Raw genomic sequence first — 16,433 nt, 5'->3', positions numbered from 1 at the left:
GGAAACTACACATTTTATCCTTATTTTTAGCACTTCCAGAGAAAATTTATATAAATTCCATGCAAATAAAACTTTCAGGGTTTTGTATATTTAAATGTTAAATAACCATTCATGCTCAAATAACTCAAGATTAACACAATTTTCATTCAGACCTCTGATATTTGAGGCCAAGCACAAATGAAATAAACTGTAATTTTAGTTTGCATTAAATATTTTGTCTCGGATAATTTTTTTAAACATATGTCAATTTAACTCAAAATAATATTCGTTACATAATTTAAAAAAAATATGTTCGGTGATTTCTTAAAGTAACTTTATTTTACACAAAAAATTATTTCGCATATGACATTCATATTATCATTATTTTAGTTATTTCACTTTTGTAACCTCTTTGATCGCCCATGTATACTTTGCTATTTTAAAGATTCGTTGTGACGGTAACGAATGTCATTTCCGTTTGATAGGAGCGATTTTGATTGGTTGTTTGCATCCAACATCCAACATATTTTAGAACTTGTCCTATATGCAAAATATTTGATGGAAACTCAACTTAAACAATCGTGGTTGCGCTAGTGATGTTTTCGGTAACGTCATTACTAGATACCTGCAAAATTCGCGGTTTCGATGGCCTTCAGGATAGACTGCACATACCCCTGTACACTCGGGCAAATAACGCAAGTTCATTGGCTGCCGACTTGTAAGTCGTCTCAGCTGGTTTGTCTGTGATTCGATCCTTCTTTGGTTGAGGGTTTATAACTGGTTGAGATTCGTCCAGATGAACAGTAAGCCAATAGCAAAATTATCTAGCCTATCACAGAGTGAATCCGCGAAATTTGCAGGTGTCTGGTCAGTACACTCAAACTTTATTTGACACAACACATTGGAAAGTATTGGAAGCGAAAATTTTGACGATGCGACAGGGACTTTAGAAAGAGTCTCGAGACTAACTGAAAGCCTACCGAAAATAATGGATATTGACCTTTACTTCCACGAACCAACTAATTTTTCGTGGCGTTATTAACTCACACATGAGTTATATTTGTTCAGCGCACCTGTTGATAACTTTATTTGATCGTGTTACTACACAATTTTGGTAAAAATGTTGTACTTGTTTGGGTTTGTTGTGGATGACATTTTATAGTACGCCATGAAATGCGCACGCACCATTAAAACATAAATTTCACAGGTTAAAGTCCAATGTTCATGCGCATTTAAGCTATACCCACTAGTCGAAGTCAACAATATGTACGGTCCCGCATGTCGTAGCATGCACTCTTATACTTTCGTTTTCTTGAATATCGGAGGATATGCTAGGTATTTATATGCAAAATTAAATTTTATAACGGTGAAAATATCCCGGAATATACCTAGTAAAAGTTAGTAGCAATAACAAAAAAACTAATAATTTTTTAGCCATAAAAATTTGGTTAGATAGCATGGCTTTGAAGATATTTAACAATATGTTGGTTCTCTTAATTATTATAAAGTTGCGCTATCATTATCTTTTACTTGTATAACTTAAAGGATGTAATCCAAATGTTTGTGTTAAGCCAAACTTTTTTAAATAATATAACGCATTAAAAACATTTTAAAAAATATGTATAAGATTTTTTTTAACGCGTGTACATAAGTGCACATACAATACTTTTCTAAATGTTTGTAGTATTAAATATCCGAGTCAGCGTAGAAATCGACATTTGTCGTCAGTCCAAATCATTTGAAGCTCTCTATTTTACAGTTCATTTGCCGTAAAATATATCTACTCGTAGTACCACTTAGCGAATAATACAGCGCTTGATTAAAACGGGATAATTTTACGTTTCGCTTTGTCAATACCACCCCTATTTCCAGCTATAAACGCCTACACAGTTTTGAGCACTTAACGATGATTGAATTGAAAATGAAATGTTTTGAGCCTTGCTCGGATTCTGCTATTAGTTACAGTCTTACAATTACTAAAATACGTCCGCTTTGAATGGCTTGCAAACGAAATGTCAATTTCCAAGCATAACAGTTCCCAAAGAAACAATAACGTACACGTTAACGAAAAATACTAACCAAATGTTATTCCGAATGTTCTGTACTATTGTGTTATAAAAATATACGAATAAAATGCAAATTGTTACATATATATGAAATTAAAAAAAACACCTTCTATTAAGTTTTGGCAGTTAAAAAAGTATCGATATAATAGCAATATAAATATAATGTGAAACTATACTAATTAAAATTTATTTTAAAAAATCGAATATCATTGCTCATGTTGTAATTCCTGATGTTTCAATCATGAGTGTGTTTGAGTCAAATGCTGAATAGGTTAAAATAATCTATTCACATAACTGTATTTTATTTAAACCACTCGATTTATTTATCTACCGTCACAAAGCTGCAACTAATAAGAAAAATTTAAATTTTTTTTTAACACAGTGACATACACTGTTGAGACAAACAACTTTACCTGGAGTATTTTCTGTTATTTTGCGCTTCATGTTGTTTGAATACTATTTTCTTGCCACTAAACTGTTAGAAAAAAAATTATTTACTTTAGTGTTATTATCTTTATCCAGTAAACCACATAAAATTAATTACTTTCATTTTGGTTTAACACTGAATCAGTTTTCAGGTACATGTCTCGACAAATATATATATTATTTCAACACAGACGTATTTAAAAATAGGCGAACTTCTATGCAAAGGGGTTAATGAAACTGGCGCAGCTTTGCGAAAAGTGCTTGGCACTGAATGGTGATTATTTGAAAATGTAAAGTAGATTTGCAGTGAAATAAAACTGTCAATTAAAACTTTTGACTTGACAACGTCTAATAAATCTATGAACGCCGGCTGCACGCACGAAAAAAGTGTCCCGTTACGCACATTGTTCCGTTATGCTGTGTCCCGTTACGCTCATTGTACGCTTGCTCCGCATCTATCTCTCTCCCACTCGACTGTTTATGAAGTGAAGTGAAAATTTAATGTGGTTTTCATTGCCTATTACAACAACAATTTCGGCAATAAAGGTTAATTATTCTTGCATTTTAGAAATATGATTACTAGTATAATTTCAAGTATTTATTCTTTTATTATTAAAATAAAAATTATTCAATTTTATTCATAAAAGTATGCAATCATTTCATCAATGTTTTATGACGTTGTCACGTTAAACTATCGTTCGTAAACCGACTTTACAGACAACCAATTTTTTTTCTCACATTCTTATTTTTTAAATGACCAAACGGAGCCCACTTTACGAATATCCCTCGTAAAAAAAAAAATCAGCCGCTTTCATAATAACAACTCATTAAAAAAAGTTTACACAAAGCATACACTACACTTCAGCCAAAGTTTTGGGTCGTCTGACCAATGTGGTGCAACAATGAACTGGAGGAACAAGAAAAGAAAGTATTCTCACAGTTATCACGTAACCACGCAGACGTGATAACCCGCGGAACGAACGCAACAATTTTCGAATGAAACGAACGGAAAATACGCGCTGTTTTTGTGTTGGGTCGTTCGATTTATGTACAGCACATGCTCGGCTAGCGTAAAAAAAAGAACAATTTTTTTTTAATCTCGGACGACAACTTGAGTTATGTTGAATCGAAACGGTCAGATGAAAAAAAAAAAAGGGGGGGGGGGGGGGGGGGGGAGATATTATTGCGACGGACGTACGCTAATTGCTTGACATGGCTGCGTGGCGGGTGGTAGCCAGCCCCTGCTTCAAAGCGCCGTTCGTTTCCTACGACCGAATCCAGCCCGCGAATCTCGTTCCGTTCCAACATTCTCGTACTCTAGAATTGAAATTTAACACATATAAATTTAAAGTCATGCCTAAATGTATTATCTATCATTTTTGTAAACATATATAATTATGGCGAAAGAAGTGAGCCCTAAATCTATCCCACAACAATTACATTTTTGTGGTACACATTACGATAAAACTATTACAACTTTAGATTTGAAATTTAACGTAGTAATTTAAAGTCATGCCTATATGTATATCTATCATTATTTTTGTAAACATATATTTAAAAAAATACGAAACGGGGATTGTAATAATTTATTAACTAAAATGTTATTATACCACTAACGCCATCTGTGTTGTAATTTATGAATGGCATTATACTACTAAAGCTATCTGTTCAAAATTTTAGAATTAAAATGGCATATCGATGTGTAATATTGTATTAACTAGACTGTTACTAATGGCATTTGTTAGAATTTACAGAATTAATGGGGCGTATATATGTGTAATACTTCTAGAATGTTTAGGAACAAAAACGTTAGACATTTAAATAATAAATAGATAGTATATGAGGAATATAAATACCTTCAAATGGAACAAAACAATACATGGAGAGGTGCTGAATTTCAAAACTGTGTATGTGCGTGAGATATTTATTTTATTGGAGTATTTATGAAGTGTAATAACTACTAGGTGTAAAATATGTGTAAAATAATATGTGTAATAGTCTAATAACAAATAACTAATATATAATTTTCTTTTTCTGAATTTAAAAATACTTAGTTAAGAATCTATTTAAGATAGATATTATATATTAAAATCGGTAGTTAGGTAAATAATTTCACTTCATTTTAAATTTGATTAAATTTTAAATTTTATTTATACTATAACAAAAAAAGTTACGTGTGATTACAGTCGCGGTCTGAAAATGTTTAACCAATTTTAAAATTTAAATCTTTATCACACTGTGCAAATTAAAGTCCAAAATGTTAGCTGTCAGAGTTTAATTCATTACTAGGGATAGGAAAAATTCGTGGGTTCAATTCGCGACAGGCTAAAATACAAATAGTTACACCTCAGTGCTGCCTCTGCTATTGGCTCACAACTCACCTGGATGACTCTGGGACAATTAGAAACGCCCGACCAAAGCTTTATCGAATCACAGGCTGCTACGTTGGGACGTCTCACAAGACGGCAGCCAATGGGTGGGTGGCATTTGACCGAGTGTACGTAGAACAATGGAGTTTATCCTGCAGGTCATTGAACCCGCGAATTTTTCCTATCCCTATTCATTACTGAGTTTTAAAACAGCTCTGATATATTGCATAATGAATAGGGACCGGAAAAGGGTTCCCTGACCTCTAGGATGAACTTTATAGTTCTACGTACACTCAGTCAAATGCCACCCTCTCATTGGCTGCTGTCTTGTGAGACGTCCCGACGTAGCAGCCTGTGATTCGATAAAGCTTTGGTTGGTTGTTTCTCATTGGCCCAGAGTAATGCATGTAAGTTGTGAGCCAATAGCAGAGGCAGAACTGAACTATAACTATTTTTATTTTAGCCTATCGCGAAATGAATTCGCGAATTTTTCCGGTCTCTAATTAATGAAACTTGACCATGTATAGTGAAAATGACCGCGAGTGTACGTGTGTTTAATAGTATTGTATATTTTAACAATTTTATAATTGTTATTGTTACAGCGAAATGGCACGAAGAAGTAGGCCCAGGCACGGCTGAGATCAGAACCAGTCTCCATCAATCCCTCCATCAAACCCAGCTGTCACTTGGAAGACAGCACGGTGTTTCTTGGAGTCAAACCACAGGTTCGCAGGTTAGTTTAGGTACACTAAACAATGCTGTGAGAATTTTATGTGTATAAACTTAGGCGTTTGCGAAAATATTCTAATGGGGAACGTAACCGTTCTTTGATGAGTGATGCATAGAGACCGGAATAATTCGCGAATTCATTTCGCGATAGGCTAAAATACAAATAGTTATACCTCAGTGCTGCCTCTGCTATTGCCTCACAACTCACCTAGATGACTCTGGGCCAATGAGAAACACCCAACCAAAGCTTTATCGAATCACAGGCTGCGACGTTGAGACGTCTCAGAAGACAGCAGCCAATGAGTGGGTGGCATTTGACCGAGTGTACGCAGAACTATGGAGTTTATCCGGGAGGTCATTGAACCCGCGAATTTTCCCGGTCCCTAGTGATGCACGTTAACACCAGAAAAAAAAACTCGAGATGCTGAATTGTATTATTCTCATAGAGAAGATGGCTCACTATTTTGAATTAATGCCGTCAATTTTGAAACCGATCAGAAAATTTTGGAACTGATGCCATCGTAGATGGTTTGATTTACTTATCGAAGAAGATGGTCTCTGTAACAAATTCCAGGTTAAAAGTGAATTGAATATATTTTCCATTGACGATAATATGATTCCTGGACCACAAATTGATGTTTTTTTTAAAATTAATTTTTTTTGAAGAAACATTAATCGCTCAAGTTCACCCAGTTATCAGTATATCGACTGAAAGGTGATCAGTTTGGATATAGTAAGCCAAAAAAACTCGCGAGCCCTCACAAAGCCATGCTTTTTGCTAGTATATATTACTACGAACTAAGATCTGAAATTAGTTGCACACGTTTCACTTCCGGACGCTACCTAAGTTGTGTGCTGCGTCATGTATAGCCACGCAAAATGCAGAGCAGACTGCATAACCGAGTGTGTTTGCTCATGTGGTAGCCTGTGCACATTGTATTCAGGAGGTCGCGGGTTGGATCCCAACCGTCTGCATCAGTGGTGGATTTTTATTGCAAGTGGTTTCCACTTCAGTGTATGTTACTTTCTCAAGTGGGTTCCTTATGAAGTTTACTTAATAGTGGCTTTCTCCAAGTGGGTTCCTTCTAAAATTGTTAACACCAGAGTCATTTCCTTCTTAAGCTATTTACTTCCAAGTGGTTTTCTTCTCGAATGGTTTACTTCCAAAGGGGTTTACTTCAAATTGATTTCCTTCTCAAGTGGTTTACTTCCAAATTGTTTCCTTCTCGAGAGATTTCTTGTCATATGGTGTTTTTTCCCCGAGTGTTTTCCATCTGAAGTGGTTTACGTCTTAAGTTATTTACTTTTAGTTATTTATTTTCTCGATTGGTTTCGTTCTCGAGTGATTTACTTCCAAAGTGGTTTACTTCAAAGTGGTTAACTTCAAAGTGGTTAACTTCCAAATGGGTTCCTTCTCAAGAAATATACTCCCAAGAGGTTTCTTTTCAAGTGGTTTCCTTCCGAATGATTTCCTTCTAGAGTGATTTACTTCCAAAGAGGGTTAATTTCAAGTGGATTATTTACAAATGGTTTCCTTCTTGAGAGATTTACTTCCAAGGCATTTATTTTCAGGTGGTTTTCTTCTGAGTGGCTTCCTTTTCCAATCCAGACGAGTGACCTGAAAATTCTCTTGTCTTACTATTCATGAAGCTGGCCAATACCTGACTATGGGTTTTATCTAGGTGCGCCGTTTTCTCCGACTAATGCATTCTATAGTTACTACATTCGTATGATTTCATAAATCATAGCATTGTTTTATTAATTTATTTATTCTATTATTAGGCATTCAGCACTTGTACCAGCTCTAAAATAAATTTTACTTTACTGAAAGTTAGAAATAAACCTGTGTTTTATGTATGATTCTACATTTATTTGTGTTGCAAATCCTAATGAAGATAAAATAAATAACGCAGTGATAGGGTGATAATAGTGACGTATAAAGTTTCGTTGCATTGTGCATCTAATAGGAAAACACAATGAAGACACGAGAAAAAACGTTTTTGTATTTTTGTGATTCTAAGTATTATTTTTAGGTTTGAATGTTTAGACGTAAAAACATAAACTGAAAATAGCTTTATCGTACAGATATTTTTTTTTTACGTAACAACAGTTATTCTGCGCAGTGCACAACATAGTTTACTTCTGAAAGCGATAGTATTGTGAAAGGGGCCAGAATCACGCATGTTACTAGACAAGTGAAAATCTTTGTCAGCGCAAAAGGCTGGGTTTTGCCTCCAGGTAAGTGGACCCCTTAAGGGTATCCTTAACCTAGTCTTTGTTCTCTCGCCTCGCCATCCCTTCTGTATCCATCGCGCAATTCCCTACCGCATAATGACGAGAGAGAGAGAGAGAGAAGAGAAAGAGAGAGGTATATAGTATATTCGCTGCACTGCGCGATAGAAATACATTTTGTTTGCCTGTTTATCAAGCTTTAAACTAATAAATTCAATAATGTCTAAAATCTCACCGAAAGGAAGTAGTACGTTTGGCCGGTTCAGAGATAGGTTCATATATATATATATTTATATATACTAGCTGACCCGGCCACGCGTTGCTGTGGCTAAAGTTTTTGTTATATTACATTATAGTAAACAATCTAAGAGGAACAATAAGAGAATGTGTAATATGGTGATCTCTTTATTTGACTTTCTACTACTATAACCCTTTAGTACAATGAAATTATTTACGAACAAAGACGAAAATGTTGATTTTGGTATACAAATTCACTGGATTGAGATTTGAAGGGGAAGTACGTTGAACACAATTAATTAAAATGTTCTTACACTTGATATTAAGCAGAAATCAATAGGTACAAAATAAAAATTTATCAGATTTAATATTTCCATTTAATTTTATAACAAATATAAGTATATTACAGTATAATACAGTAAATAACATGTGACGCTTAAACTCATGAATGAGGTAGGCAAAGCAGACAGTCTTAAACTTTTAAACATTAATATCTATTTTTTTGAATTATAAATACTTTCAATTTCAAATTAATTTAACACCAATCGGTGCACAATGTTTTTGGTTAACCTGTCTTTAGCTAACACAAATAGATTCGACGGTTTCCCAACACGTGAACACGCAACATATAGTTGCCCATGAGAAAAACATGGATTTTCCAAATCTAAACCACAAATGGACATTGTTTGACTTTGAGATTTATTTATAGACATGGCGGAAGCTAAACGAATTGGAAGCTGTAGCCTTTTGAAGGGTATGGTAGAATCTGATGGTATCATCGGAATACGTGGCAGCAGGACCACTTTTCCTTTAAACTTCCCAGCCAAAATGGTTGCTTCAAGAATGTTTCCGGTGATCTTTTTGATGACCAAACGCGTACCGTTACATAATTGAGGTGGATTCAAATTACGGAGGAGAATAATAGGGGAACCAATCTTTAATCGAAGATTATGTGGTGGCATTCCAGGGATATCTAATGAATTTAAAAATTCAATCGGAAAATTTACACTTTCATTTTCATCAACAACAGTATCGATTGATTTAAAAGACATCAGATCGCCTGGTAACAACTGTTGTATCTGGAAGTTAATTTCGTCAACATCAACGTTTTTGGCTGCCAAAATCGCCCGTTGACTAAGCCATTCATGATTCAAATAATTATTCTGTATATCCGGGAAAATACTCTGAATCAATTCATTTTTATCCTGAACAACAGTGCAAAAATTGTCTGGTAGTTTAATGCATTGCGTATTTGGTTGCAGTTCTATTTTACCGTTCCCAATATCTAGTAGTTGTTCGGAAAATATTTGTGCTGATGGATCATTTTGCAATTGTACTCGCATATTTATGGTCAATTGAAGTGTTTCAACACTTCGCCATAAGAATGATTGTTTCAAACATGCATTAATCTCATCCGCGAAAGTAGAGCGAGGTATAACCGGTAAGGTCTGCCGGAAGTCACCAGACAAAAGTAAGATAGCACCACCGAAAAGTTTATTATTGCTGTTTAAATCTTGCATAGTTCTGTTTAATGCTTCAAGTGAATATTTGTGTGCCATTGTGCCCTCATCCCAAATTATTATAGAACTCTTCCGCAACACTGCAGCTATTCCACTATTCTTTTTGATGTTACACATTGCATCTGGTTTATTATGAACGTCCAATGGCAGCTTGAATGTTGAATGTGCTGTTCGCCCACCATCCAGTAAAGTAGCCGCAATGCCTGACGATGCTACTGCTAATGCGATTTTTTGTTGCGACCGTATTTTGGCAAGAATCAACGATATTAAAAATGTCTTACTGGTTCCACCGGGTGCATCCAAGAAAAAAAAACCGCCTTGTTTAGCAGCAACAGCCAGCATTATCCGATCATAAATAATTTTTTGTTCTGCTGTCAGTAATGGTTCACTGTTCATGATAATTGTTGCTAAACTTCCATGGTCATATTGATTTTCTCGTTGTAAATCGGTATTGACTAAGTCGGTGGCTGGACGATTAGGTGATGGCATACCATAATGATTAAGTGGTAAATTTGAAATAAGAACACATAAATCCTCGATCAAGACCAATGCTTCATTGTACATCTCTGGTGTATAATCTATGTTTTGGCATTGATTTGTTTGTCTAATTCGGTGCAAGATGTCTTCTGTCATACAATTTTTATATTTTTCCCACAAAGTTTGTGCTTGCGAGGGATAACATGTCGTCAAAATAATTGCAAACAACTGACGAATGTTATTCGGTGTTGATGTCAACGCAGCATCAGCAAGCGTTAAGTCCCAATGGTTATCGTCTTCTAGCAATTGCAGTTCACGACATGCATCCTGGTATGTATTGAATACTCGACCATTAACTGTTCGTAAAAATTCAAAAGACGTTGGTCCGGGAACATTCACCAATAACAAACGTAAATAGAAGCACTCACGTTGCTTTGGATGTACCGTGTAAAGTCTCCCCAATGTGTTAGCTTTGAATATGCCTGTAATGGAAGGATGTGGTTTTCCTTGTTTCCGTGGCTCCCATTTTTTACTGGATTTGTTCCATGTGAAATAACGTGGAACATCACCATACACCAATGTCTTCGCGAATTGGCCAAAAACATCAGGTTTTTGACACAATGTAAAAAAATTCAGTTAGAGTCGTTTTCGGAGCTTCGAACGCTCTTTGGAGAACATTTTCTTCAGTGAAGTATACACGTTGACCGTTTTCAAGATGTATTGCCAGATGTTGGACAGCAGGATCTCTTTCGTGGATGGGAAAGCTGAGAATATGCCAAATAGCTTCATTGCTGCTAATGTATCTGCCCATTTGGTATCGTGCTATTTCGTCATTTTTATTTATGTTTTGTACTTCAAATATGGCCAAATCACTGCCTTTGTTTACATATTTACAAATATACGTAATTGATTTAACAGAACTGCAAAGCTCAACATTGATATGAGCTTTGTAAGTTTTTGAAAGTAGTGGTGAGTATGGTACCACCCACTGATTATCAAACTCAACTTGATTTGGAAAGTTCGGCAGTCGCATTGTAAATGTGTGGCCACCATTCTCAGTACTTCTGCGGCGATACATTGGATAACCATCAATATCCGTGATCGTGTCATTCGTATGCGGCTTTGGGAAGTTTTTTTTACATTTTCCATTTTCCATGCACGGTGACGTCATGTTGAAAGCACCGCATGGCCCATGGATCATGTGTTTGGTGACAATATCAAATAATTCTTGATCAGTTAATGAGTCTGGAATTTCGGCTGAAATTATTAGATCGATTTCTTCAGGACGGATTCTATCTTTAAGCCAAACCAAAATGTGGGCATGAGGCAAACCTCGCTTTTGCCACTCTATCGTATACAGCCAACAACGTGTGATACCAAAAATTGAATATTTAACAATAAAATCAATTAAGGATTTCAATTTTTGTTGAAACACACGTGCAGTTAAATCATGACGATGAATGGCTTGTTGTCCTGGCAATAGTAAAGTTTGTATCTCTTCCCAATTCGGATTACATGTGAATGTAATAAATAAATCCGGTCGGCCGTAATGACGTACGTAAGTCATCGCATCTTGTATGTATTCCTGCATGTTCCGTGGACTGCCGATGTAGCTTGAAGGTAAAATGAAAGCATTACCGATGTCATTGGGATTTAAATTTCCATCGATGTTTCCAGCAACAGCATCTCGTAAGTGAATATATTCTTCCGATCGTAGTTTTGCCTGGTTGAATCGAAGGAATCGCAAGCGTTCGCTTTCGACCTTAGCATACATATCAACAATGTATTGATGGAACAGCTGACGATATCGAAGGATATAATTGTCTTGATGTTGTCTAACCATTATTCGGTGTGCGTAGTAGTTCATTGAGCTAACTTTATTATTTCTGTAATCACCTAAAAAAAATAAAAAAATAAAATGCAATACGAAATTAAAATCTATACATACAGTAAGAAAGTAAATAGATAATTGTCAAACTTACCGGTATTTGGATCATACTGTTTGATATTAAGGTGATATTCATCTTGTCCTTGCCAAAATATCAATGGATATTGTAGTGCGTCATATGAACGGTGTAGATCCGAAATCGTACTGACAGTGTTGTCTCGCCGTGTAATTTTTATAGATCTTTTGTCAACTGGATCACCAACCATGATAACAGCAACCTCATCAACAGTTGGAGCGTTGAATCTACCAGCATGTTCACCTAATGGTACTTTGTCGGCTTTTATGACGATTTGATAATTGTCATTTTGCAGTCGTGGCGAAACTCTTTTGATCAATTGAATTAGTTGATTGTGATCTTCTAAAAAATTTTCCAATAATATCACAATTGCTCTTTCCTCTGCTTGTTCAATAAAATTATACAGGCACCGAGTCGTCACGCGCTCTTCACAATCGCCCATAAAATAAATTTGAAGAAATTTCGGATTGTTATCAGGCATTGGCATCAGTGATCCGATTTTATGGTACACCTGGCCTTGAATTTTGAATGTAGTTTCAAAATTACGTCCATCGAATGCACGATCGCAAATTTTAGTTGCCCCAAATGACGTCATTTGAAAGCAAGAATTAAATTTGCGTATCTTACGCAAAAATAATTTGGAATCATGTGAATTGCCAGTAAGAAGGGATAATAAAGGCTCCGGCGGAGCGGGTAGAGGTGACAGCACAACTTTTCCTGATGCGCAGCACATGCCGGCTGCTTCATTCCGAAATTTCAATGCCTGACAATATTGACATACTTTATCCATTCCACCGATAGCAATTTTTGAATGCGCTGAGTAGTTAATATCTGGTGCATATTCAAAGGCAAGCCGAACGAATGATGCACGTGTTAATGAGCGGCGGATCCGTTGCCTTTGTTGATCTAGTACTCGTACTGTAGCTATGTTTCGTTTTCGTGCCGCTCTTGTTCTCGTAATATTCTGTTGCAGACGTTCGTCACGCTGTTCTTGAGATTCTTGTGCACGACTTTCTGCAGTCCTGATTCTTTGAGCTGCATTTCTTGTTTCGATTTGTTCTGGTAATTGCTGAGCTCTTTCAACACGTTTGCGTCGTGACCCTTTGCTGCTCGCGTTGTTGAGGTTAGATTTTTTCGGTGGCATTTGACTGAAAATAATAATTTAAACGTTTACATATTAGAAAGAGGAACTGAAAAACATGTTATCATAGCACATTGAAATAATAAGTGCAAAATAATTTTCAATGGAGGTTAAATAAAAATAATATAAAAATTTTTGTACAATTATTGAAAAAGTGTGGGGAGCTTTGTGCCATTTTCTCATTGATATATTAATTAACTTTTATAAAACTATGTGATATTACTAACATGTATAAATTGAAATTATTGTTCCTGTGCTCCTACTGTGGCTATGTCTCGTTGTCCTGCTGCTCTTGTTCTTATGATATTCTCTTGAAGACGTTCGTTACACTGTTCTTGAGATTCTTGTGCATGACCTTCTGCTGGCCTGATTCTTTGAGCTGGATTTCTTGATTCAATTTGTTCTGCCAACTGATGGGCTCTTTTAATACGTTTGCGTCGTGCCTCTCTGGTGCTCGCGTTGTTGAGGTTAGATTTTTTCCATGGCATTTGACTGAAAATAATAAATTAATCGTTTAAATATTTGAAAAAAAAAATTGAAAATCATTCTAATTAACTTTTATAATTATGTGATAATACTGACATGTACATATTTAAATTATAGAGTTTAAATAATAATTTCAATAAGAATTGAAATACTAATTTAATCGTTTAAATATAAGAAAAAAATCTGAAAAACTTGTTATCATAGCACATTGAAATAATAAGTGCTAAATATTTTTTAATAGAGGTTAAATAAAAACAATAAAAAAAATATATTTGTACAACTATTGAAAAAGTGTAGGAAATTGTGTATCATTTTTGCATTGACATTTTAATTAAATTTTATAATTATGTGATAATACTTACATACATATAACTGATGGGCTCTTTTAATACGTTTGCGTCGTGCCTGTCTGGTGCTCGCGTTGTTGAGGTTAGATTTTTTCCATGGCATTTGACTGAAAATAATAAATTAATCGTTTAAATATTTGAAAAAAAAATTGAAAATCATTCTTATTAACTTTTATAATTATGTGATAATACTGACATGTACATATTTAAATTATAGAGTTTAAATAATGATTTCAATAAGAATTGAAATACTAATTTAATCGTTTAAATATAAGAAAAAAAATCTGAAAAACTTGTTATCATAGCACATTGAAATAATAAGTGCTAAATATTTTTTAATAGAGGTTAAATAAAAACAATAAAAAAAAAATATTTGTACAACTATTGAAAAAGTGTAGGAAATTGTGTATCATTTTTGCATTGACATTTTAATTAAATTTTATAATTATGTGATAATACTTACATACATATATTCAAATTAAATTATAAAGTTTTGATCAATGAAGCACAAATAAGTAAAAAACAGGATTAATTTCACTGTATTATCTTCATTATAATATGAATTCAATTTAAACTTCAGTCTAAGTAACATGCTAACACCAAAAATTTAAAAAGTGGAAATAATTGAATTATACGGTATTTGTTCACTACAAAATAAATTTAATTAATTTTATAGCGTCAACAATACGTGGTAATTATGCTGTTAAAATGTAGCTTATATGACACGTTCGTAGATTTACCATAGCAGCGCCATCTATTGATTACTTACTCAACCCAGTCGAAAGGTATCGACATCTGTTAGAATCATTTGGAGTTAACAGATAATTGTGACTGTCAAATAATAACCGACAAATAAATAGCAATAAATTAAAATTGCGACTATAATTTGAGATTTAAACTATCCTATCTCTCAAGTTGGATCGAACTGCACATGGTGTGCGAATTTTATTATAATCGGTTAAGTGGTTTAGGAGTCCATTGAGGACAAACATTGTGACACGAGATTTATATATATTAAGATATATATATATATATATATATACACACACACACACCAGCGACCCACCACGACTTCGCAAGGGTGCAATGCTTATACTAAATATACTACTCTATTTATAGGCACGCGCCGCTTGGCCCCCCGCCCGGTACCGCTGCAACCGCTATGTCCCTGCATTTTAAATCTGTAATATCTTCGAAAATATTCATTTAAATTACATGCTGTAAAGGGCCATATTGATCTATATTAAATGCACAATGTATTTAAGGTACTTAATTGGATAAGGATGAATGCTGTATTGCTTAAAATTGCTTTGTAAATAAACCATTATTTCTCGTAAAAGGTAAAGTATAAAAAATGGTTATTGTGGGTTATCCCTAAGAGATAGACATATACCATCGCGGACTTTTTTTGTAGATATTTTTAAGGTGTACAATACTGTAGTATATTATTTTGATATATCTCGTAGGGTTCAGGTAGCGTTTGCAATTTAAGCGCAAAAAAATGTGTTTAGTTACGACATCACGTTAGAAACCTCTAAAATTATCAGTGTTTCTCTACTATATTATGCATGTATTGTACATATAAACCTTCCTCTTGAATCATTATATCTATTTAAAAAAACACATCAAAATCCGTTGCGTAGTTTTAAAGATCTAAGCATACATAGGGACAGACAGACAGCGGAAAGCGACAGTTTTATACTATGTAGTGAAGGATATATATTACAAGCTGCAATGCCCGGCATTGCCTGGGCTGAACACAAGGTGATATATTGTCAGGGAGTTAAAGCAAAATGGATAGCGCTATATGTCAGTGTGGTGGTCAAAAAGAAATGACACACAATTGCTATAAAATTTAAACATTGGGAATTTTAAGAATGGTTCGAGATCATGAAAAATATTATTAAAACATGTACTTTACAGAGTTTATTTTAAGTTATACAGCGTTCATTAGCATTTATAATTTTTCAAGCATTTCAAGATACGGCTCTATATTTATATGTTTCTGAGATTTGGTTTTTCTCCAGTTTATATGTTACAACAGGTTTACATGTTTTTAAATGTAATGCTTCCAAAAATGTTTGCACCCTAAACGGAATTAAACTAATTTTGTTCAGCATGTTACCTTATATGTAGATTTTAAAAAAATTATCCTGGATTCATATTTATTATACTACAGGTAAGAAATTAATTTTATTTTGTAAATTGTATACTAGTTAAGGAATTAAATTGATTTTGTAATGGGCAAGTTTGGTATAGGGGATAGTTTAATCTCTAATTGTACGTTTGTTTTATGTATATGCGTGATATGAAAAATGTTAAATTTCCACAAAAAAATGTTTAGTTGATATTATTGAATGAAGTTAGGTGAGCTGTCATTATTATTAGCTTCACTTGTAAATAACTATGTATTCTAATCTTGTAAGTTGATTTCAACCGACTTCTAACTGTCGTATGGAT

The 16,433-nt window shown here is 34.3% G+C and overlaps 1 protein-coding gene across 1 annotated transcript in view; it reads left to right on the top strand.

Moving 5' to 3' along the window:
- LOC134539686 (prohormone-1-like) overlaps nt 1–16,433 on the top strand; it is a 344,120-nt gene that overhangs the window by 93,471 nt on the left and 234,216 nt on the right. The window contains exon 2 of the mRNA XM_063381885.1: nt 5,443–5,573. The gene's annotated coding sequence lies outside the window, so the exon portion shown is untranslated. The remainder of the gene's footprint in view (nt 1–5,442; nt 5,574–16,433) is intronic.

This window comes from Bacillus rossius, chromosome 15, assembly GCF_032445375.1.
Source record: "Bacillus rossius redtenbacheri isolate Brsri chromosome 15, Brsri_v3, whole genome shotgun sequence".
NCBI lineage: Eukaryota > Metazoa > Arthropoda > Insecta > Phasmatodea > Bacillidae > Bacillus > Bacillus rossius.
This window is presented reverse-complemented; position numbering and strand designations above follow the sequence as displayed.